Source organism: Oryctolagus cuniculus, chromosome X (genome assembly GCF_964237555.1).
Source record: "Oryctolagus cuniculus chromosome X, mOryCun1.1, whole genome shotgun sequence".
Taxonomy (NCBI): Eukaryota; Metazoa; Chordata; class Mammalia; order Lagomorpha; family Leporidae; genus Oryctolagus; species Oryctolagus cuniculus.
The window spans coordinates 38,769,059-38,794,358 of record NC_091453.1 but is presented as its reverse complement, the minus strand read 5'-3'; the positions used below and the strand labels follow the sequence as shown (position 1 = coordinate 38,794,358).

The window sequence follows — 25,300 nt, the reverse complement described above, 5'->3', positions numbered from 1 at the left end:
ACCTGGTATTCTTCTGCATTCGTAAGTCAATCTCCATCTTGGAGAGGGATTTGGGAAACCCATTCACAAGGAGACTGACAATTCTTAATGGAGTTACGTCCCTGGGAAATGAGTCTCTTAACAATCCTTACCCCCAGAGAATTACTTCTCAGGAATGGTGATATTTCAGGCAACAGATAAAAAGGACAGCATGACAGATTTTCTTTTGGTTGGGAGGAGTGGCAAACTTCTTGCCAAATCACTTAAATTAATTCTAAACTTTCTCAAGTTGACGTAGAAGTCTTAGTCAGTTTCTAAAATGACTTTGCCATCCATGGAACTGTTCAAAGTGTGGATTATTCCTTGACAGGCATTGCAGTGGAAAGTGGACAGTAGTCTTTGGGTGGATAGTTGCTTTCAGATAAATTCCAAGATCTTTCTCAGTCCTGAGATGTTGGGCTAATTATGTTACCAATGAGTCTTGCCTCCTGCCAGGCTCCAAAAACTCAGAAGCTCTACCTTGGTCTTTTTTTACAAAAAGATTTATTTATTTATTTAAAGTCAGAGTTACACAGAGAGAGGAGAGGCAGAGAGAGAGAGAGGTCTTCCATCTGATGGTTCACTCTCCAATTGGCCACAACGGCTGGAACCGTGCCAATCCGAAACCAGAAGCCAGGATCTTCTTCCAGGTCTCCCACGTAGGTGCAGGGGCCCAAGGACCTGGGCCATCTTCTACTGCTTTCTCAGTCCATAGCAGAGAGCTGGATCAGAAGTGGAGCAGCCGGGTCTCGAACCAGTGCCCATATGGGATGCTGGCACTTCAGGCCAGGGCATTAACCCGTTGCACCACAGTGCCGGCCCTTACTCTTGGTCTTGATGGAGGTCTGTTTAACCTACTAGAGCTTGCTCTAATTTTGAATGGTTACTCCCTCTTGGCCATACTCTACCTGGGTCCTGGAATCATCTTATTAAACCATGTGTTACCCTTCTAACCACTGGGACTGCTCATCTGCCTTGAAGAGAGCCGGGAGCAAGAGAAGGGATTGCAGCTGTCCAACTGCTAGATATCCAAAAGACCCTTTATGATGCATGACTGAGGTATTGGAGCTGGGAAGAGGCAGCTCAGGAAGTGGGCCATTGATATATTTTGCAGCCTGCTCTCCCTGGCACCTAAGTTGGAAATGACTTTAAAAACTAATTAAATAGGCCGGCGCCGCGGCTCACTAGGCTAATCCTCCGCCTAGCGGCGCCGGCACACCGGGTTCTAGTCCCGGTTGGGGCGCCGGATTCTGTCCCAGTTGCCCCTCTTCCAGGCCAGCTCTCTGCTGTGGCCTGGGTGTGCAGTGGAGGATGGCCCAGGTGCTTGGGCCCTGCACCCCATGGGAGACCAGGAAAAAAAGCACCTGGCTCCTGGCTCCTGCCATCGGATCAGCGTGATGCGCCGGCCGCAGCGCACCGGCCGCGGCGGCCATTGGAGGGTGAACCAACGGCAAAGGAAGACCTTTCTCTCTGTCTCTCTCTCTCTCACTGTCCACTCTACCTGTCAAAAAATTAAAAAAAAAAACTAATAAAATAGCTTCATCATCTCCATTCAAGAAACAGAACCACCTGGGCCCCAAAGAAATGATGGCATATTTAGCCAAGGAAGCTCTGCATACTAAAACTTGGAAAATTGTTCTCAGCTATAAAAGGTAAAGTTAATACAAATTATACATAATGCGCAATGCACTATACAAAAAACCTAAAGAATTAATGACTCCAACAAACTGATTAATTTTTTTTTCATTTTCAATTCTCCTTATATACAGAAGATCAGTTTAGCATATATTAATAAAGATTTCAACAGTTTGCACCCACATAGAAACACAAAGTGAAAAATACTGTTTGAGTACTAGCTATAGCATTAAATCACACTGTACAGCACATTAAGGACTGAGATCCTACATGAGGAGTAAGTGCACAGTGACTCCTGTTGTTGACTTAACAAATTGACACTCTGGTTTATGGCACCAGTAATCACCCTAGGCTCTTGTCATGAGTTGCCAAGGCTATGGAAGCCCCCTGAGTTCACCAACTCTGATCATATTTAGACAAGGCCATGGTCAAAGTGGAAGTTCTCTCCTCCCTTCAGAGAAAGGTACCTCCTTCTTTGATGACCTGTTCTTTCCACTGGGATCTCACTCGCGGAGATCTTTCATTTAGGTCATTTTTTTTTTTTTTGCCAGAGTGTCTTGGCTTTCCATGCCTGAAATAGTCTCATGGGCTTTTCAGCCAGATCCACATGCCTTAAGGGCTGATTCTGAGGCCAGAGTGCTGTTTAGGACATCTGCCATTCTATGAGTCTGCTGTGTATCTCGCTTCCCATGTTGGATCATTCTCTCCCTTTTTTATTCTATCAGTTAATATTTGCAGACACTAGTCTTGTTTGTGTGATCCCTTTGACTCTTAGTCCTATCATTATGATCAATTGTGAACAGAAATTGATCACTTGGACTAGTGAGATGGCATTGGTACATGCCACCTTGATGGGATTGAATTGGAATCCCCTGGTATCAAACTGATTAAATTTAATCATAGGATTGATAGGTACTCCAGTGTCATACACTCACTCAGAGTTAATACATTTAGATGTGTATACACTTATTCAGCTCTGTCTATCCTCACCCCCGTGTCTCTCGTCTCTCTCTCTCCCTCTCTCTCTCTCACACACACACACACATCTTTGCATGTTATTCACACTCAGTTATTCAGATGTCACAGGTATCCATTCAGATTTAGTCATGTGTAATCAAGTGCTATCTCTCTCTTATAAAATTATCATCCATGATCACTTAAATGTCATGTATGCACAACTTCCAAAATGCCACACACTACTCAAACAGTGCTAGTGCAAATGCTATCCATGTTTCAACACATATCATACACACTCATCCAGGCATCCTCAAACTCCTTGCTATTTGAAGTGTGACCCCTGGACCAACAACATTGGATGCATTACCTGGGATGCTATAAGAAATGCAGAAGCTCAGGTACCACCTACACCTGAGGAGTTAAAATTCACTTTCTAACAAGATTCCCAGGTCATTCACATGTACATTAACATTGAGAAGCACTCATATAAATGATTGCATTTCATTAACCATCACATTCCCACTATTTAGCCAGCAGCTAGGCATTTCAAGTGCTCAATAAATGATTTTCCAACAAATTAGAGACTTTTTTTCTGACATCATTCATTGTCATCAAAATGTTCCTTCATGAAATTACACTCTGATTATCAAAAATCAGCATTTCTTCTTTCTCTGTCTTTGCCAAGAAAATTTCATTTTCTCAACTTAGTTACCTCGTTGGTCTTTCTTCATTCACAAATCAGCCCAGGTCCCCACAAGTACCTGACCCATCTGGCTTTCTGCTTAATCAGTGATGGGGATAGTAGTGAGTAATTTCTTATTGACCCCTAGTAGGCAAACATCCACTATAACACTTTCAGGTAAAGATTAACCAAAACAAATCCCAGAGAACACTGGTTTTCAGTTCATTGTTTCATCATTAATAATTCCTGCTCACACTCAAGTTTCACATATCCACACACAAGGCAATACACAAAAGTTTTGATTAAACTCTTCTCTATTTTACATTTGTCTTGGTCAGAGGTCTATTTAACAGACTCCCTTTTTATTGACTGCCTTTCAACTACCACAAAGCTGCATACTGGAAATGTTATGCTCCTTCCTTGAGAGCATCCCACATGCCACAAACCCAACAACTTTACCTCCATTATTTAAAATATCTTTTGTAGTGAACAAGTACTCACACACATCCTTACAAATTGTTAATACAAACTCCTGTTGTACTGGAATATGCTTCCCTTTGCACAGTGACAAATCTCTACATGTTCATTCAAAGTTAAGGATTAGTTTGTAGGTTGCTCCCTTTGTTGTAATATTGGTCATCCTGCATTCCTCTGCCCTCCCAGCTGAAATCCACCGAAGACGTCTGACTTACATCACATGGTGCCGTCACCCAAATTAAATCACAGGGCTCAGGATACTTCAGTGAAAAGCTGAGGAAACTGGTATGTTATGATGGTTCCCATAAGGGTCCAAATTTTCCAATTTTATCCACCTGGAAATCTTAACTATAATACTCACCATCAGCCTATGTTATCAAGCTTGTGGTGGATTATATTACAACATAAAGACTGAGAAATATTTCCATTTAAATACCAACTTTGAGCGATTTCTTTCCAATGATTGTAATATCATGTCACACGTTCCAAATTTCCTATTATCAAATGTTCATAAGTGTCAATAATCTTTTGAGCCAATGCATCTACAGTTTCATGGCTCTTAAATTTAACATCTCTATTTTAATCAACCCATTGGTATCTAGTGTATCTAGAATAGTGAAACCAGTGCAATTTCCACCCAGTGTCTTTGTTATCACCTGATGTGTTTAGATTTTAACTCAACAGCTCATAAAATAGTGTTTCATTGACTTGATAACAGAAATGTGTACATTTTTAGATTAGAATTTGAGCCTCATTTTCATATAATGCAAACAAAACAACAGTATAATTACAGAAGGTAAGTAAACCTTGGATTCCCTCCTAAGATGTAAGCATTTGGGAATGACTATCATATGTCATTTGTGTTCTTGGCAAAGCAGAGTATATCCTATCGAGGACAAGTTTAAATAGTGTTACCTCTAGAAGATTTTTATTGTCTGGATTTTGGCTTTAGAAGTGGCTCTTGATCTAGAATTTGTACTTCTGTATCTATAATTTCCTCGTTTGTGACATACCTGTGTCCTTTTCTTCAATCATGCCCACACATAAATCCAGTAAAGACTCCTTTTGAACATAATCACTATTAACAGAGGTAACCAAGGGAAGATTTTCTAGGGCTCTCAGATCAAGCCTGGAATTCTGATGCTCACATTCAATCCTTTCTCTCATCCACCCTTATCCTCTCATCTCACTAGGTAATGCTGAAAGGAAGGTGGGGCTGTTGCTGCCCCACTTTCAATCCAGTTCCCTGCTAATGTGCCTGGGAAAGCAGCAGATGATGGCCAAAGTACTTGGGCCCCTGTAACCCATGTGGGAGACCAGGATGGAGTTCCACACTTCTGGCTTAGACCTCACCCAGCTCCAGCTATTGTAGCCAATTGGAGAGTGAGCAAGCAGATGGAAGATCTTTGTCTGTGTCTGTCTCCCCCCCCACTCTTGTACCTTTAAATGAATAAAATAAATGCTTTTTAAAAGGTAAATGTGACCAGTTTCCACAGGAACTCATGGCAAAAGCCGAAACAGAGTTGCTTAAGAAATTAAATGTACTGTAGATAGCATAAATCATTTATCAGCAATATGTCTCAATGCGACAAGGCTCTTCTCATTAATTATAAATACTGATGATATATACAGACTTGTCTTCTAGTTAAAATAATCACAGGAATCCCATGTTCAGGACTCTTCATATACTATTTTACACACAGTTGCTTACACAGCAAGTAACATTTGCATAGCAAGAGCACTCACTTCATGACAAGTTCCCAGTGGATAAAGCTGAACTCAATTGAACTTGAAGAATGACAAAATTTTATATACTTTTTTTTTTTATTTAGTTTGACATACAGGCTGACTTTTAAAAATAATGCTCACACTAACCAGACATGGGAACACAAACTCAAGTGAAATTTGTGGAGAATATAGTAACTAATAAATTCAGATATACAAATTCCCACTTCAGCTTTTTCCCCACCATGACTGCCATTCTTATTTCCTAAAGTTTCTTTTTCTAATTTTTGTTTATTTAAGAGGTAGACAGAGACAGTCAAACAGACAGAAAAACAAACAGAGCTCTCATCCACTGATTCAATCCGGAAATGCCCACAACAACAGGGCAGGGCCAGACCAAAGCCAGAAGCTGGGAAAACAACCCAGGTATCCCAACTACTTGAGCCACCACTGCTGCTTCCTAGGGGCTACGTTAGCAGGAAACTGAAGTCAGGTATTTAACCCAGGTACAGCAAATGGGATGTAAGCATCTTAGGCACTAGGCCAAATGCCCACCCTTTTCCTCAACATTTTTGTCATCTCTTTGAGCGTCAGTTTCATTCTTTGATTCAATAAACCTTAGTTACCCATCCTTGCCAGACAATCTGCTAAGTACTGCAGGTGCAGGTGCCAACTGGCCCCACATCCCACTCAAACCAACCATCCCAATGGATGTGACAAACAACGAGTGCTTCAAAGAGTCCTCGGGGTGTTTGACCCTTAAAAATAAATGGTCAGTTCCAACACATGGAAAAAATAATACAGAATTGAAAGTATAAATGTTAAATGGCATGTCTATAGAATGTAATGTTAGGTCAATTTGATTAATCACTTGACTTAGAATTCAGAAAAGTTGGGGTATCTTTACATTTGAAAACAATTTGTAGATTACACTTTCTTACATTAAAAAATTTCCCATGTAAGCAGGATTTCCAGTTGCTGAGAAATCTTAGCCACTTATAAGTTGAGTGAGGTGGGGCCAGCGTTGTGGCACAGCAAGTTAAGCTGCTGACTGCCATGCCGGATTTCCATATGAATGCCAGTTCAACTCCTAGAGGCTCCAGTTCCAATCCAGCTCCCTGCTAATATGCCTGGAAAAGCAGTAGAGGATGGCCTGAGTGCTTGGGCCCCCGGCTACCCACATGGGAGACCCTGATTGAATTAATGGCTCCTGGTTTCCGCCTGGCCCAGCCCCAGCTCTTGTGATCATTTGGGAAGTGAACCAGTGGATGGAAGATCTCTTGCTGTCTCTCCCTTTCTGTAATTCTGCCTCTCACATTAAAAAAAAATCTTTACATGTATATATGTATGTATACATATATATTGAATATATGTATGTATATATATATACTGAATGAGGTACTTACATAAATATATTTGTATTTACATTTTAATATTTTATATATAAAGAGAACAGATTTAATATACTTCATAGATACAATTCTAAGAATATAATGGCACTCTCTTCTTTCCTCCCTCCCTCCTTTCCTTCTTTTTTAATTTTTGAGATAATATATTTTTAAATTGCCTTATAGTCAAAGGTTTAATGCTCCATTAAATAAAGAGTTCAACACGTAAAAAGTAGAAAGACCACCTATCAGCAGGAATAGAGACAAGGGTTAGGAACAAAAATCAATCAAGGGTCAGCACTGTGGTATAATAGGTTAAGCATCCACTTGCAGTGCCAGCAGCCCATATGGGCACCGGTTCAAGTTTCAGCTGCTCCTCTTCTAATCCAGCCCTCTGCTATGGCCTGGGAAAGCAGTAGAAGATGCCCCAAGTCCTTGAGCCCTGCAGCCACATGGGAGAACTGGAAGAAGCTCCTGGATCAGCTTAGCTCCAGTCGATGCAGCCAAGAGTAAAACAGCAGATGGAAAACCATTTCTCTGTCTCTCCTTCTCTCTGTTGGTAACTATGTCTCTCAAGTAAATAAATAAATATTTAAAAAAAGAAAAAATCAAAAGATGTCAATTTCACTCCTATCAGTAAATGTTTTACTTTCAAAAATAAAAATTATAGCACAATTCTTTAACATTCATTTTAATTATTTGAAAGGCAGAGATACAGACAGAGAGAGAGAGAGAGAAAGAGAGAGAGAGCTCTTCCATCTGCTGCTTCACTCCCTAAATGGCCACTGTGCCAGCCTGAAGCCAGGAGCCAAGAGCTTCTTCCAGGTCTCCCACATAGGTGGCAGGGGTCCAAGCACTTGGGCCATCCTCCACTACTTTCCCAGGCCATAGCAGGAAGCTGGATAGGAAGTGGAGCAGCTAGGACGCAAACTGGTGCTATATGGGATCTTGGCACTGCAGGCAACAACTTAACTCACTATGCCACAACACTGGCTCCAACAAAATCCCCCCTCCAAAAAAGTCCTTTTTAAATGGTTTGCAGGATGTTCTATTGTATAGTAGGGTGACTATAGATAATGATGATGCAATGTATGTTTCAAAAGAACTAGAAAAAAAAAGGATTTTGAAATAGTTTCACTACAAAGAAATGATAAATATTTGAGGAGACAAATGTTTACCCTGGTTTGAACATTAACAATGTATACATGTGTCAAACATCACATGGTACCCCATAAATACATATAATTATTATGTGTCAATTTTTTAAAAGTGAAATAGAATAAATGTTTTAAAGCATGAAGGCTATGTTTAATGAGAGATGTGAAGGCATTTCAGTGTATTAGAAAAGTTATGAGGTAGGGTCTTCAAAAGTAAGAGAGGCCAAAGTCCTCTGCAGAGGTCTTAGTGTGGGCCTGCCTCCCACTTTCCAGAGACCCATGGGCCTCAGGCAAGCATGATGCCCTTCTAGCTTTTTTCTGGCAGGTCCTCTGAATGCATTTTTTTCACTCTCTTTATTTTTATTTTATTTATTTATTTTTTACTTTTTTCCCAAAAGTCTTTTATTTAAGGAATACAAACTTCATGCATTTCATAAATACAACTTGAGGAATATAGTGATTCTTCCCACTGTACCCAATCTTCCACCTGCACCCCCATTCCTCTTCCTTCCCCTTCTCCTATTCCCATTTTTATTTTAATTATTTTCAATTAACTTTATATACATAATATTAACTCTATACTAAGTAAAGAGTTCAACAAATAGTATTTAAAAACTGTTACTCAACAGTTGAGACAAGGGCTTTTCAAAGTCATGGCATCTCAAAGTGTCAATTTCACTTCTATAGATTACCTTTTAGGTGCTCTATTAGTTACCACAGATCAGGGAGAACATATGGTATTTGTCCTTTTGGGACAGGCTTATTTTACCAAGTGTGATGTTTTCCAGTTGCATCCATTTCGTTGCAAATGACAATATTTCATTTTTTTATGGCCTAACATGTGGTCTATCCTAGAGAAAGTTCCATGCACTGATGAGAAGAAAGTGTATTCTGCAGCTGTAGGGTGAAAAGTTCTGTAGATATCCATTAAGTCCATTTGGTCTGGAGTATCAATTAACTCTGTAGTTTTCTTGCTGATTTTCTGGGTGGTTGATCTGTCCATTGCTGAAAGTGGGATTTTGAAGTCCCCCATTACTATTGTATTGGAGTCTATGTCTCCCTTTAGATCCATTAACATTTCTTTTAAATAGCCAGGTGTCTTGTAATTAGGTGCATATATATTTATTACAGAGACATTTTCCTGTTGAATCAATCTTTTTTTTTTTTTTTTTGAGAGGCAGAGTGAACAGTGAGAGAGAGACAGAGACAAAGGTCTTCCATTTCCGTTGGTTCACCCCTCAATGCACCGCGCTGATCCGAAGCCAGGAGCCAGGTGCTTCCTCCTGGTCTCCCATGCGGGTGCAGGACCCAAGCACTTGGGCCATCCTCCACTGCACTCCCGGGCCACAGCAGAGAGCTGGCCTGGAAGAGGAGCAACCGGGACAGAATCCGGCTCCCCGAGCGGGACTAGAACCTGGTAAAATTTCCAGAGATTTGTATTCTAACTTAGATATTCTTTCTTCTGCCTCACCAAGTCTGTTGTTAAGGCTTTCCACTGCATTTTTAATTGATCTATTGAATTCTTCATTTCCAATATTTCATTTTGATTTCTCTTTAAAATCTCAATTTCATGGGAAAATTTTTCATTCATGTCATGTATGAATATCTTTAATTTGTGGATTTGGTTCTGATCACTTCTAAGTAATCCTAGGATCAATTTTTTGAATTGTTTTCCTGACATTTCTTCAATCTCTTCATTTTCGCATTCTAGTACTGAAATGTTGTGTTCTTTTGGGGGTGTCATGTTGTCTTCCTTATTTTTATTTCTTGATTTGCAGCATTTATTTTTAAGCACTTGTGGTGATACTTATTGGTTTGTTTCCCCTGTGATGGCTTTTATCTTTGGACTGTACCTCTGTGGATTAGTGGAGGGTCTACTCTTTCAGTGAATACCCAGAGGCATGTGCTGGGTGTGGCCAGGGAGCTCTGTTTAGTTCTCCAGGGTGAGGGAAGTGTCCAAGGTGACACCCTAGTTGGGCATGGTAAATCTCCTCTTCTTTATTCTTTTATCAGAAGGGAGGTATGACCAGCTCTGTTGGCATAGTCTCACACTCACCTCCTCTCCTCCAAGGAGACCAATGCGTGGGTGCAAGCCCCAGTGGGTACAATATGCATCTGCACTGCCACAAGGACCACACGGAGGATCCCTGCAGTCCTTGGTGTGAGCATGGATCCTGCAACAGTGACCCTCACCAGGGGATCGGAGCCCTGAGCATGCGGAGCCACCCACAGTGACCGCCCAGAGACCCAGCCGTGCTCTGTGACCTCCCACACAGCCACAGTGTCTTCACAGTCCCTGCATACAAGGCTCCCACAGTCGTGGGCACCCAGCCCCCTGTCAGTTCTGCCAGCCAGACTCAGGCGTCTCCTCTCTGCTGGTTGCTGAGCACACGGACACAAGCTGGTGCAGCTGTTACATATGTGCAAAATGGCACCTGCTCTCTCTCAGCTAGTTACAGGATGATGGTGCTGGGTGGTCAGGGAGAGGGAAGTGTGCCCCCTTTTTTCCCTCTAGGTTGGCAGGTGCACTGTTCCCCGCAGGGCTCCAAGCCAGACTCATGCCAGGCTCTTCCCCACAGCTTTATCACCAGTAGCTAAGGCCATTGCAATCCAGTCTTACCTCACTCTCCAAAGCTGGTGCTGAGGCTCTCAGCTGCCAGGATCCTAAGTTATACATGTCTGCACCCTCCACGTAGATCCACAGTGTCCCTCTACTTTGCATGGAGTTTCTTCTGCCATTTTCTCCCTAACTCTTCTCTGTGATTGCTCTCTTTCCACTTTTTTTTTAAACTATCTTCCCCTAGACTAGAGCAGTAAACTCCCTCCCTATTCCACCATCTTGGAATCCTCTCTAGTGTCTTTTTTCCTGAATGGATTTTTGAAAAACTATACCACCTTGTTTATTTTTCAGTTTACATCTGAAGTTTTTCAGCATGTTTAGTTTGAAAGGATATCATTTTCGGCTTCACTGTAAACACTGTCACATAATTCTTTCATATCCTTCCAACAGAGTCTAAATACCATATCCATGTTGCCATTGGAAATTTTATACCATTTTCTTCTTGGACTTGATTTACATTTGAATTGCCCCACAGAAACTTGTCTTAATGGAATTTTTTAATGTTTGACATCATGTCTGTCTTGATCACTCTATGATATTTCTCAGCGATACTTCTCAGCAGCAAACATATGTACATAAAATGAAACCAAATTTTCTTTATCTCCAGGGACTATAAGGTTTTAACTATTGAATTTTAATTTAATATTGAGTTATTATGATTGTTCATAAGTAATTGATCAAACATAAGGTACTAATTTGAAAATAATAACATAAATGATGAAAGATAAAATTGTATTGGAAATGTATCCCTTAATGAGATAAATGGAGCTTTTAAAATTTGTTCATGAACCCATGGATCAATATAATTTACTGCTAGAATGAAACAGCATTAAGCAACACTACTTTTCTTGTTTCTCTACTTACATAGATTCAAGCACTAAGAAATAAGATGAGAATGAAAGAGCATTCTGTTATGTCATCCAGTTCTTTGAACTACTTATTAATTACATAATAAAAACCATATCCTGATACAGCATCACAATTATTCATAATGATTTACCAGCTGCCAATTCCATTAGGTCCTTATTTTCCATTGTGTTGAAAGTAAAGAATTGGAAAGCATCTGGTCCATAAAAGGATTCAGTTCCTAGTAATACAATCATTTACGTTCTCAATATCAAAATTGGTATTTGGAATGTCCCCTTTGTTGGATGTCCAGGGATTTTTTTACTTGAGGGGTAGCGTATCATGGTAAAATTTTGGATTGGTGAAAAGCTTGCCTTTCTTTTTAAAGATAAAAAAGATTGTGAAAGGGGAGGTGATGAGGTGAAGTAGTACTTATGCAGAATGGATTCATTTTATTTATTTTATTTAAATTTTTATGTATTTATTTGAAAGGCAAAGTTACAGAAAGAGAAGAGATCTTCCATCAACTGGTTCACTCCCTAAATGGCCACAACAGCCTGGACTGGGCCAGGCAAAAGCCAGGATTCAGGAGCTTCTTCTGAGTCTCCTCACATGGTGACAAGAATCTGAGTACTTGGACCATCTTTTGCTGCTTTTCCCGGCACAGTAGCAGGGAGCTGGAGCAGAAGTGGGCAGCCGGGACTCAAACCAGAGGGTATATGGGATGCTGGCACTGCAGCTGGTAGCTTAACCTGTTGTGCCACAACAATGGCCTCAAGCAGATTGGTTTTAGAGGTGAGTAAATACTGACATTAAAGACAGTTGATTTTTAAAAAGACTAAACATTGAAGATGAGAACCTAGAAATTGATTTTCTTAAAATGATAGATTCCCATAAACCCCTGTGCACCACCAGGAGTAATCATCCCCCAGTCTGAAGGCTATGAACCTAGTAGACTCAGTGTAACTCCCAGATGATCAATATACAGTTAAAATGCATTTAGTTTTCAAATTTCACACATTTCCTTCTTGCCATTGGCCATATTCATGGCTAGCAGGATTGATTGCCTGTGGCAAAGCAAAAAAGCTGTGGCCCAGAGACCACAAAGAGTGATTCACATAAAAGTTGCAGCCAATAATTACGATCCATTGTCTCTAGGGTCAAAGCTTTGGTGTCCAATCCACATTGTCTCTGAAGCTCCCATCCTAATCAACCAAGCCACACCAAGGATTTGTTGAAGGCTTATTGTGTTACCAACATCAAGCCAGGCCGCCTAAGCCTCTGTCTTTCCTTTTCCCTCTCACTCACTCTAATTGTGTACTTCCTCTAGACTAATCTGATGAGATATTGAGCACTTATTGCCAGTCAGTAGTACTTTAGGGGCCGGCGCTGTGATGTAGCGGGTGAAGCTGCCGCCTGCAGTGCCAGCATCCCATATGAGCGCTGGTTCGAGTCCTGGCTGCTCCACTTCTGATCCAGCTCTCTGCTATGGCCTGGCAAAACAATAGAAGATGGCCCAAGTCGTTGGCTCCTGGCTTCAGATTGGCACAGCTCCAGGTGTCACAGCCATCTGGGGAGTGAACCAGCAGATGGAAAGCCTCTCTCTCTCTCTCTCTCTCTCTCTGCCTCTGCCTCTCTGTAACTCTGCCTTTCAAATAAATAAATAAATCTTAAAAAAAGTACTTTATATATCTCATCGTGTTTAATTCTCATAAAACCACAATGGAGTCAGTACTATCTTTGCCATGCTTTAAGGATCTACCCTTAAATTTGGTCTGTGTGTCTACCCTACATAAAAAAAATACTTTCATTTTTTCATCTTAGTGAAATAGGAATTACAACACACCAGGAAAACAAGTCTGAATAGTGAGTTTCATTTGCTTTTTGTTTTCTGATTTTGGTAATTCCAGGAATACTGATTCAAGCCCTTTGCCAGGAGATAGTCTCAGGCCCCGACCTGGTTGGTGTAGATCATTCTGGAGTGGAGCTAGAGAAGACAATTTCACGGTTAATCTGTGTCTGGGCCCCAGCTGATTCTAGAGGGAAATGTTCAAGGAGACCACATAGGGCTGCGAAATTTGTGCAGGACACACAGCTGCAGAAAGAAAAGAGCAAGTGAGGAGTTGAAGTACAGGTCACGTTCCACTTGTCAAGTTCCACCGACACAGGACTGCAGCTGCTCAGAAACGAGGCCCCCTTTCCTTTTTCAGCTGCCTGAGCAGGTCATCTTTGTCTCATGGACACAGGGACATCCTATAGGCTGCCAGATGTCCTGAGAATGTTCTCAGTCTCTGTTTATTCACTCTGTCACAACCGTGTAAATGATGCATACCGGTTTTAAACTGTAGAATCAACCTGTACACAAAGCATAGTAGATGTCGTTATGCTTACATGACAGAAGAGAAATGTTGAAAATGTAACAAGAGAAGAATGACTGCTAGGTGAGAGGTAGAAGCAAGAAACTTTCCTGTCTTCATCTTATGTACATGGAATTGACATACTGATTATAGGGGATGGCATGAACATAAATGAATATGACTTTCAACCCAAGAAATTAGAAATAAACTTAAGGAAGCAGGGTAGAATGGTTAAATCAGAAGATAAATTAATTAGTTGCAAACTTGAGAAATAGACGTATAAAATTCATAGTTACAAAAGTAGCCTGAAGAAAAACCAAAACAACAATAACAACAATTTATCCAGGTGGCAGCTCCATCTCTATCCAACATGGACCCCAGGACACATCCTTCCACAGCCTCTTTTGATACCTGCTTCTTCTCCACTAGACCCCCCACCTCCAGCCCTCGAGCAGCCAAACAATGAAGTCAGGACTTGTCTTCGCTGTTCTCTTTCGCTATAATTCAATAGCACGAGCTGAGTAATTTATCAAGAACAGAAATGTATTTCGTACACCTCAGGAGGCTGGGAAATCCAAGGTTGAGGCCTGCATCTGGTAAGAGCCTTCTTGCTGGTATATATTTCACAGCGACCCAAGGCAGCACAGGGCAGCACAGGGCAAGACAGCCAGCCAGGCACAGTTTGCTTTTATAACAAAGCCATCCTCTCAATAACCCATGAATCCATGAATGGCTGAAATCACCTCCCAAAGGCCCCACCTCCAAATACCATTAATATATGACTTTGGGGATTCAGTTTGCAACATATGAAATTTGGGGGGCACATTCAAATTATAACAGGGCCTCATCCATGTTTTTTTCTATCTCAATCATAATCTTCATTCTCTGCCTCTTTATTATCTCTTTAATCTCAGTGTCTTCTGTCTCTCTAAGTCTTGGTGTCACTCTTCCTCTCTCTTGCTCTTTCCTTTTCCCCCTGTGTCTCTTTGGTAACTTGGTTTTCCCTTTTTATAAAAAAAATTATTTATTTGAGAAGCTGAGTTACACAGAGAGAGAGAGAGAGAGAGAGAGAGAGAGAGAAATCTTCCTTCTGCTGTTTCATTCCCCAAATGGCCACAGCAGCTGAAACTGAGCTGATCCGAAGCCAGGAGCCAGGAGCTTCTTCCGGGTCTCCCACATGGGTGTAGGGGCCCAAGCACTTGGGCCATCTTTCACAGCTTTCCCAGGCCATTAGCAGGGAGCTGGACTGAAAGTGGAGCAGCCAGGACTCGAACTGGTGCCCATATGGGATGCTGGCAACTCAGGTGGAGGATTAACCTACTATACCACAATGCTGACCCCTTGGTTCTACTTTTCTTGCTCCTTACCCACAGGTTCTAAACCTGCACAAGTTCATCCTGTTTTCTTTCTTTTTTTAAAGATTTATTTATTTATTTGAAAGTCAGTTACAGAGAGAGGCAGAGACAGATAGAAAAAGAGAGACACAGAAACAATAAGAGATCTGCCATCTGCTGGTTCACTCCCCAGATTGCTGCAATGGCTCGGGCTAGGCCAGGCTAAAGCCAGGAGGCAGGAGCTTCTTCCAGGTCTCCCACATTGGTGCAGGGGCCCAAGGACTTGGGCCATCTTCTACTGCTTTCCCAGGTGCATTAGCAGGATGGAGTAGCTGGGTGCAGCAGGTGGCAGCTTCATTTGCTATTCCACAATGACAGCCCCCATCATGTTTTCAAAAAGAACATATACCCACCCCTCAACTGCACAGACCTCACAGGCATTTTCCCCTTAGCCAGCCTCAACCCAGAGCCAAGCCAAGCTTCTCACAAGAGGAATGTGCACTCTGGGGACTTGGCCTTATCTCACCTCCACCTCATCCCTCCCCCAGTATAAGCAGTCTCCCCTGGATCACTGCTCAGTGTACTCCAGGACCCAGGATGGGTAGATAGAACTCCTTGTTCTCACGTCCAGTGATTTATTTCTTCCTGAGTGGCCCTTTCCTCCTACCCTTTACCTTTTCCCCCATTGCTTTTCCTGCTGTCCTCTCCCCGCCCCTTCTCACCTTTCTACCTCCTCCTCTTCTTGGCTTACTGTCCCTACCTCTTCACCCCTGCCCAGCCCCACCAGTGAAGTTCTTCAGGGCAAGGCCAGAGCTCCCTTGTCTACTCCCTGTACTGTATCCATTTCCCCTGGGGAACATTATTTGCCCTTGTTGTGTCCACCAGCAGCCTCATCCACAGATTTACACCTTCTGACTCTGGGGAAACTACAGCCCAGATCCCTACCCTGACTCCCTCTCCACTACCCCCTCTCCGCCCCACACATACATGCTATAGGACATGGATGCATCTATAGACACACAACAACTTTGCCAAATCCTCTGTTGAAATCCTGTCTCCCCTGGCTGTCCAAACACCATTTGCTCCTGCCTTTCTCCTACTTCTCTGGCAGCTCCTTCTCAGGCTCCTTGCTGGCATACCCCTCTGCCTTTGTTTCCCTCTTAAACACCTGCTTCATCAGGGCCCTAACCTCTCCCTCTCCAAATACCCTATGTGAAAGGTCTTAGTGTCTATATCCATGGCCTGCTACAGGAGGAGATCCTGAGGTCCTGAGAGATGAACAGGCAATTCCTATGGTATCTTTAAGACCCGGGGGACATGGAACAAGATGACTTAGCTCGAGACAAGGCCTGGCTATGGCCAGCTGGGCCCAGAGAGAACCTAGCAGGGCTACAGAAACGGGGCATTAAATACATGATTTTATCCTGTAACCTGTATTGACTCTCAGGACCACCTAAATGCACCATGTTCAGCTTTTTTCAATAAAGCCAGCTTGGTACTATTTTTCAGCCACAATAATTGGCCCTTAAATTACTTTAAGGATAATATACTACTTTTTTGCAATATAAAAATGAATCTTGGGGGCCAGCACTGTGGCATAGCAGGCATAGCAGGTAAAGCCGCCACCTGCAGTGATGGCATCCCAAATGGGCGCCGGTTCAGGTCTTGGCTGCTCCACTTCCAATCCAGATCTCTGCTATGGCCTGGGAAGGCAGCAGAAGATGGTCTAACTCCTTGGGCCCCTACATCTGCATAGGAGATCTGGCGGAAGCTCCTGGCAGGATGGGTGCAGCTCCAGCCGTTTCGGCCAATTGGGGAGTGAATCAGCGGATGGAAGACCTCTCTCTCTCTCTCTCTCTCTCTCTCTCTCCCTCTCCTCTCTCTGTGTAACTCTGACTTTCAAATAAGTAAATCTTTAAAAAAAAAAAATGAATCCTGGGGCTGGCATTGTGTCACAGCTAGTTAAGCTGCCACTTGCAACCCTGGCATCCTCTATCAGAGTGCTAATTCAAGTCCCAGCTGCTTCAATTCTAATCCAGCTTCCTGCTGATGTTCCTGGGACAGCAACAGAAGATGGCCCAAGTACTTGGGCCCCTGCCACCCATGTGGGAGACCTGGATGAAGTTCCTGGCTCCTGACTTCAGCATGGCTGAATCTTGGCTGTTGCAATGATTTTTATTTTTTATTTAATTATTTTTAATTTATTTGATAGAGTTATAGACAGTGAGAGAGAGAGACAGAGAGAAAGGTCTTCCTTCCTTTGGTTCACTCCCCAAATGGCCGCTACGGCTGGAGCTACGCCAATCCGAAGCCAGGAGCCAGTTTCTTCTTCCTGGTCTCCCATGCGGGCGCAGGAGCCCAAGCACTTGGGCCATCCTCCACTGCCCTCCTGGGCCACAGCAGAGAGCTGGACTGGAAGAGGAGCAACCGGGACTAGAACCCGTTGCCCATATGGGAGGCCGGTACTGCAGGCGGAGGATTAACCAAGTGAGCCACGGTGCCGGCCCCTGTTGCAATAATTTGAGGAGTGAACCAGCAGAGGGAATAACTTTCTCTGTCTCTCCCTTTCTGAGTCATTCTGCCTTTCAAATAAATAAGCCCTTTTAAAAAATAATTTCATCTCCCCAAATAGACAATCCATAAGGGGTCTAGACAACTGCTATGATCTTTCTGCAGGCTTTGACTAAGGAAGACCAAAGGCATGCCTGAGAATTAAAAGTATTTCTTTTTCCTATTCAAGAAAAGTCCATTCTTTGACCAAGGTCTCAAGCTGTGAATATGATTAGTGATGACTTCTGCATTATAATTAGTATAACATCCATGTGTGTGTGTGTATACATATATGTGTATATACTGAAAATAATAGAATCAGAGATAGTCTCAATCCAGTAACTATACTTCTAAGAGTTATCAAATCAGCAACAACCCCAAGCTTCTGAAAGTTGATCAGGAATCCCCAGTCCTGAAACTCAGCCTATCAGTGACAGCCTCATGCTTCCAGACAATAGCCACTTGGGGCACTTGCTGCAGCTGCAGTGTTCTGAAAGTCGCCAACTCACCAGTCTCAGACCAGTGAACACAGGAACATGCTGAAAATCAGTCTGTCCTTTCACATTTCCACTGCTCAATGTCTGCCAGCCCCTGAATGCCAGGCTTTCCAAAACCTTCCCAGAGCTCTCCCCTGCAGGCAAATAAAAAGCTCATCTTTTTTTTTTTTTTTTTTACAACGGAAATCAAGTTCAATTCATTGTTAGTTCACAAGTTCATAGCCGTTTCATTACTCCAGCCTCTATTTACAGTTAGTTAAGAGATGGAATTTAGAGACAGAGATACTTTCTATTTCTTGTGGTGGTTGCTATGATCTAGCTTTTATTTTTAAATTGGTGGATATTTGAATTCCAAAATGCCAAAACACAAGTGTATATTCATGATACATTTTCTGAACCTTGTACATTTATTAAGTGAGCAATCTTGCTGCAAAAACAAATATCACAAGTTCTCCCTCATATGTGGAAGCTAAAAAAATAGTTAATTTGAACTTTAGTTGAGAAAATTCTCACTTTATTTTGAAGTACTTAAATCATACTTTAATTTTGAAGAAAAGCCCCCCAATTCTTATTGACTATTTTAATAAATCATTGAATGAAGAAACTATTTTTTCATATTCATAATGGTAAACATATATTTAAAAATAGAACCCTGGGGACAGGTGCCATGGTTCACTTGGTTAATCCTCCGCCTGTGGCACCGGCATCCCATATGGGCACCAGGTTCTAGTCCCAGTTGCTCCTCTTCCAGTCCAGCTCTCTGCTGTGGCCTGGGAAAGCAGTGGAGGATGGCCCAGGTGCTTGGGCCCCTGCACCCCATGGGAGACCAGGAAGAAGCACCTGGCTCCTGGCTTCAGATCGGCAGAGCTCCAGCCGTTGTGGCAAATTGGGGAGTGAACCAGCATATGGAAGCGCTCTCTCTCTCTCTCTCGCTCTCGCTCTCTCTCTCTGCTTCTCCTCTTTCTATGTAACTGACTTTCAAATAAATAAATAAATAAATCTTTTTAAAAAAAGACTTACACAGAGAGAGGAAGAGGAAGAGAGAGAGAGAGGGAGAGAGAGAGAGAGAGAGAGAGAGAGAGAGAGAGAAAGTCTTCCATCTTCTGGTTCACTCCCCAAATAGCCGCAATGGCCGGTGCTAAGCTGATCCGAAGCCAGGAGCCAGGAGCCTCTTCTGGGTCTCCCACACGGGTGCAGGGGCCCAAGCACTTGGGCCATCTTCTACTGCTTTCCCAGGCACTTTAACAGAAGCTGGATTGGAAGTGGAGCAGCAGGGACTTGAACCTGTGCACATATGGGACACCAGCATCGCAGTCAGTGGCTTTACCCCCTGTGCCACATTCAGGTCCCCAATTTGATTATTTTATATGTATATATATATATATATATATATATATGTTACTAAATACTTTCTGAGCGTGGGACGAAATGGAATCATAACATAAGGAAGGAAATAAAAATTGATGACAATGTTGTTGCCAGTGGACAGCATTTTTTTTTTTATTTATTTGACAGGTAGAGTTACAGACATTGAGAGGGAGAGACAGAGAGAAAGGTCTTCCTTCCTTTGGTTCACTCCCCAAATGGCCGCTATGGCTGGAGCTACGCCAATCCAAAGGCAGGAGCCAGTTGCTTCTTCCTGGTCTCCCATGCGGGTGCAGGGGCCCAAGCACCTGGCTGGGCCATCCTCCACTGCCTTCCTGGGCCACAGCAAAGAGTTGGACTGGAAGAGGAGCAACCGGGACTAGAACCGGTGCCCATATGGGATGCCGGTGCCGCAGGTGGAGGATTAACCAAGTGAGCCACGGTGCCAGGCCCTGTGGACAGCATTTTTTTTAAAAATTGTCAAAAAATCCAATGTAATCCTGAAAACTGGGAAAATAAGCTATACCATTTAGATGATATTAGGTGCTTCAATAAATTAAATTTGAAGAGCAATACCCAACATTGTTATGTTTATGGCAGTATATGTTCAGTATACCGGTCTACAATGACAATATCTAATGTGTTTTTTCACCAAAGAATGTTCATCGAACAAAATAACAAATTAATTAGATGTTATCAGTGATAAGCTATTTTACCATGTTAATAAAACCAGACTGTAACTGCAAGTAATTTTATAAACACATTTTTCAAAACTAGGAACTACTAATGAGAGCCAAATCACATAAATATAATTAAAGATAATGTGAATAATTTAAGTATTTATGATTAACTTTAAATAACAAATAATTATATAGTACAAGTATATTTCACACAGCATTGTTCTTTAACCTGAAGGTACAGAAAGACAAAAGAACTAGAATAGCAGGAACAATATTTAAGAGAAGAAAGTTGGGCTGTATTTCCATAGGACCTGACTTCAAGGCTTACTATGAGGCTGTAATAATGGAGGCAATGTAGTATTGGCAAAGGAACAAGCATACAGGTGAACAGAACTTACGATAAAGTCCAGATCCATGTTAATGTAGCCATTTGATTTTTTGCAAAGATGCAAAGGCAGCTTAAGTGGAGGAGGAATAGTTTTTTTTTTTTAACAAAATGTTGAAAATTTAAATATACAATTAAAAATAAAATTTAATTTTTTCCTGTATTTAAAAATTCATTTATATTATTCTGCATGTTTATTGGCTATACTGTGGTATTTCAATACATGCATGTAATGTATACTGATATAATCAAAACAGGGCAATAAATGTTTTCCCTTTTTTTAAAGATTTGTTCTATTTATTTAAAAGGTAGTGTTACAGAGTGGGGGGGATAGAGAGAGACATCTTTCATCCACTGTTTCACTCCCCAAATGGTCCCAATGGCTGGAGCTGGGCTGTTCCAAAGCCAGTAGCCAGGAGCTTCTTCCAGGTCTCTCACACAGGTGCAGGGACCCAAATACTTGGGCCATCCTCTGCTGCTTCCCCAGGCACATTAGCAGAGAGCTGGTTTGGAAGTGGAGCAGCCAGGACTAGAACCTGAACCTCTATGAGATTCTGGCATTGCAGGCGGCAGCTCTACTCACTATGCCACAGTGCCAGCCCCCATTTTCCTTTCCTGACATTACTTTATGATTGGATTCTATTTCTTCATACAATATATACCAGGTCATTGTGATCTATAGTCCACCTCCCCCATGCAATGTAACACTAAGAATTTTTTCCTTCAATCTAACTCTGATTTGTGACCCATTGTCTAAATCCCCTCCATCCTCCCCACCCCTCCCAGCCTCTGGTAATCACCAACCTGTGTTCAAATTGAGGTTTTTTTTCCCTTAGCTCTCACATGAGGGAGAACATGCAATGTTTGGCTTTCTGTGTCTGGCTTATTTCACTTAACATGTTGTCCCCCAGTTTCATCCGTTTTGTGACAAATGACAGGGTTTCATACTTGTTCACAGGTCAATAGTATTCCATCGTGTGTGTGTGTCTGTGTGTGTGTGTATGTCTCACATTTTCTTTACCGTTTATCTGATGATGGACACCTTGGTTGATTCCCCATCATGGCTATTGTAAACAGTGTTACAATAAACATTATGGAGCAGGTATCTATCTCTTTGATACCCCAAGTCTATATCTTTTGGATGTATACCCAGTAATGGGATTACTGGATCATTATGGCAATTCTGTTTTTTAAAAAAAAAATCTGTAGTGTTTTCACAGTGGCTGTACCCATATACATTCCCAGAAATGGTGTATGACTTCCACTTTCTTCATATCCTTGTCAGCATTTGTTACTTTCTGTCTTTTGGATAAAAACCATTCTGATGGTGTTGAGGTGATAGCTCATTGTGGTTTTGATTTGCATTTCCCCGATGGCTAGTGATCCTGAGCATTTTTTCATTTATTTGTGGGCCATTTGTACTTCTTTTGAGGACTGTCTATTCAGGTTCTTTGTCCATTTCTTTATGGACAACTTGAATGGTTATTTTTCAGTTATTGAGTATGTTCCGGATATAATCTGGATATTAATCCTTTGTCAAATAAGTAGTTTATAAATATTTTTCCCATTCTGTTGGATGTCTCTTCACTCCGTGGATTGTTTACATTGCTGTAGAGAAACTTCTGAGTTTGATATAATCCCACTTAATGTAGTTTTGATTTTGTTGCCTGAACTTTTGGGTCTTCTTCAAAAAATCACTACCTACCACAATGTCTTGAAGCATTTTCCTTATGTTTTCTTCTAGCCATTTCATAGCTTTAGGTCTTACGTGTAGGTCTTTGACCAATCTTGGCAACTTTCTCAAAACTCAGTTGGCTTTAGATATATGGATTCATTTCAGGGCTCTCTATTCTGTTCCACTGATCTATGTATTATTTTTGTTTGGTTTAGTTTTTTGTTGTTGTTGTTTGTTTGTTTTGTTTTTGTTTTGACAGGCAGAGTGGACAGTGAGAGAGAGAGAGACAGAGAGAAAGGTCTTCCTTTGCCGTTGGTTCACCCTCCAATGGCCGCCGCGGCCAGCGCGCTGTGGCTGGCGCACCGCACTGATCCGATGGCAGGAGCCAGGTACTTCTCCTGGTCTCCCATGGGGTGCAGGGCCCAAGCACTTGGGCTATCCTCCACTGCACTCCCTGGCCACAGCAGAGAGCTGGCCTGGAAGAGGGGCAACCGGGACAGAATCCGGTGCCCCAACCGGGACTAGAACCCAGTGTGCCGGCGCCGCAAGGCGGAGGATTAGCCTAGTGAGCTGCGGCGCCGGCCTGGTTTTTATGCCAGTATTATGCTGTTTAAAGTATTATAGCTTTGTAACATACTTAGAAATCAAGTATTGTGATACCGCCAGCTTATTATTATTATTATTATTTGTTCAGGATCACTTTGGATATTCCAGGTCTTTTATGGTTCCACAGGAATTTTCAGATTTTTTTTTCTGATTCTGTAAAGAGTGTCATTGCAATGCTAGTAGGGATTGCATTGAATCTGTAGATATCTTTAGATACTGCAGGAATTTTAATGATTTTATTTCTTCCAATCCATGAATAAGCAATATCTTTCTTTTTTTGTGTTATTGATGAATTTGCTCATCAGTGTTTTATAATTTTCATTTTAGAGAGCTTTCATTTCTGTGATTAAATCTATCCTTGTTTTTTTTTTTTTTTTGATGTTTGTTGTGAATGAGATTTTTTTTCTTGACTTCACTTTAAGTCAGGTCATTATTGGAGAGATAGACATTGTAGTAGAATGGGTTTACTTGCTGCTTGGGATGTTTGTTGGCATCTCAGCTACTTCGCTCCCAATCTGGCTTCTTGCTAATGCGTCCTGGAAGGCAGCGGATGATGGCTCAAATGCTTAAATCCTTGCTGCCTATGGGGGAGTCCCAGATGGAGTAACTGGTTCTTGAATTCTGCCTGATCCAGCCCTGCCTGTTGCAGGCTTTTAGAGAGTGAAGCAGCATATTGAAGAGTTCTCTCTCTCTCTGCTTTTCAAATAATTTTTTTCTTTAAAGATTTATTTATTTATTTGAAAGACAGAGATACATAGAAATAAGGAAAAAGAGAAAGAGAGAGAGAGAGAGAGATCAATCGTCCATCTGCTGGTTCACTCACTTAGGCTGGGCTGGGCCTAAGCTGGGAGCCAGGAGCTTCTTCCGGGTCTCCCACATGGGTGGCAGGTGCCCAAGCACTTGGGCCATCTTCCACTGCTTTCCCAGGCCATAGCAGAGATCTGGATCAGAAGTGGAATAGCTGGGCCTGAAACTGGCGCCCATATGGGATGCCAACAAGGCAGGCAAAAGCTTAACCTGCTACACCATAGTGCCTGCTCCTTAAATAAATTTTTAAAAATAAATAATTGCCGGTGCCGCGGCTCACTAGGCTAATCCTCCGCCTAGCGGCGCCGGCACACCGGGTTCTAGTCCCGGTCAGGGCGCCGGATTCTGTCCCGGTTGCCCCTCTTCCAGGCCAGCTCTCTGAGTGGCCAGGGAGTGCAGTGGAGGATGGCCCAGGTGCTTGGGCCCTGCACCCCATGGGAGACCAGGAAAAAAAGCACCTGGCTCCTGGCTCCTGCCATCGGATCAGCGCGGTGCGCCGGCCGCAGCGCGCCAGCCGCGGCGGCCATTGGAGGGTGAACCAACGGCAAAGGAAGACCTTTCTCTCTGTCTCTCTCTCTCACTGTCCACTCTGCCTGTCAAAAAATAAATTAATTAATTAATTAATTAAATAAATAAATAAATGCTGGGGCCTGTGCGGTGGCATAGCGGGTAGAGCTGCTGCCTGCAGTGCCAGCATCCCATATGGGCGCCAGTTCGAGTTTTGGCTGCTCCACTTCCGATCCAGCTCTATGCTGTGACCTGGGAAAGCAGTAGAAGACAGCCCAAGTCCTTGGGCCCCTGCACCCGCTTGGGAGACCCAGGGAAGGCTCCTGGCTCCTGGCTTCAGATTGGCACATCTCTGGCCATTGCGACCCTTTGGGAAGTGAACCAGAGGAATGGAAGACCTCTCTCTCTCTCTGCCTCTCCTTCTCTCTGTGTGTAACTCTGACTTTCAAGTAAATAAATAAATATTTTAAAAATAAATAAATAAATAAATATTTTAAAAAGAGGGCTTAGCCATTATTGATGTACAAAATGACTCCCGGTTTTTTTTTTGGGGGGGGGGGTCCCGGAATCTATATGCTTTATTACTTTAATATCTATAAAGAGCTTGATATGAATCGCTTCTCGGCCTTTTGGCTAAGATCAAGTGTAGTAAGATCTTGATATGAATACTTACATGTGCATGGGGCTGCATTTTTAAGCTTGATTTTGACCTATAATAGGAGTGTCAGAGAATTCAGCAATGACCATGGTGAGGAGTAGGAGATAGGAAGGCTTTAATTCTTTAAACCTTTATATCAAGTTTTAGACATTCTCCTGTTTTTTTTTTTATTAAGATTTATTTTCTTTATTTGAAAGGCAAAGTTACAGAGGAGGAGACAGAAAGAGAGAGAGAGATCTTCCATCTGCTGGTTCACTCTCCAAATGGCTGTAATGGTCAGGGCTGGGCCAAACCAAAGCCAAGAGCCAGGAGATTCATCCGGGCACGGACTTGGGCCATCTTCTTCTGCATTCCCTGGCATTCTAGCAGGGGAC

At 42.3% G+C, this 25,300-nt stretch overlaps 1 pseudogene; it reads left to right on the top strand.

The window, feature by feature from the left end:
- Positions 1–24,881: 24,881 nt before the first annotated feature.
- On the top strand, positions 24,882–25,059 carry LOC127485090 (U2 spliceosomal RNA; annotated as a pseudogene).
- The last annotated feature ends 241 nt before the right edge of the window (positions 25,060–25,300 follow it).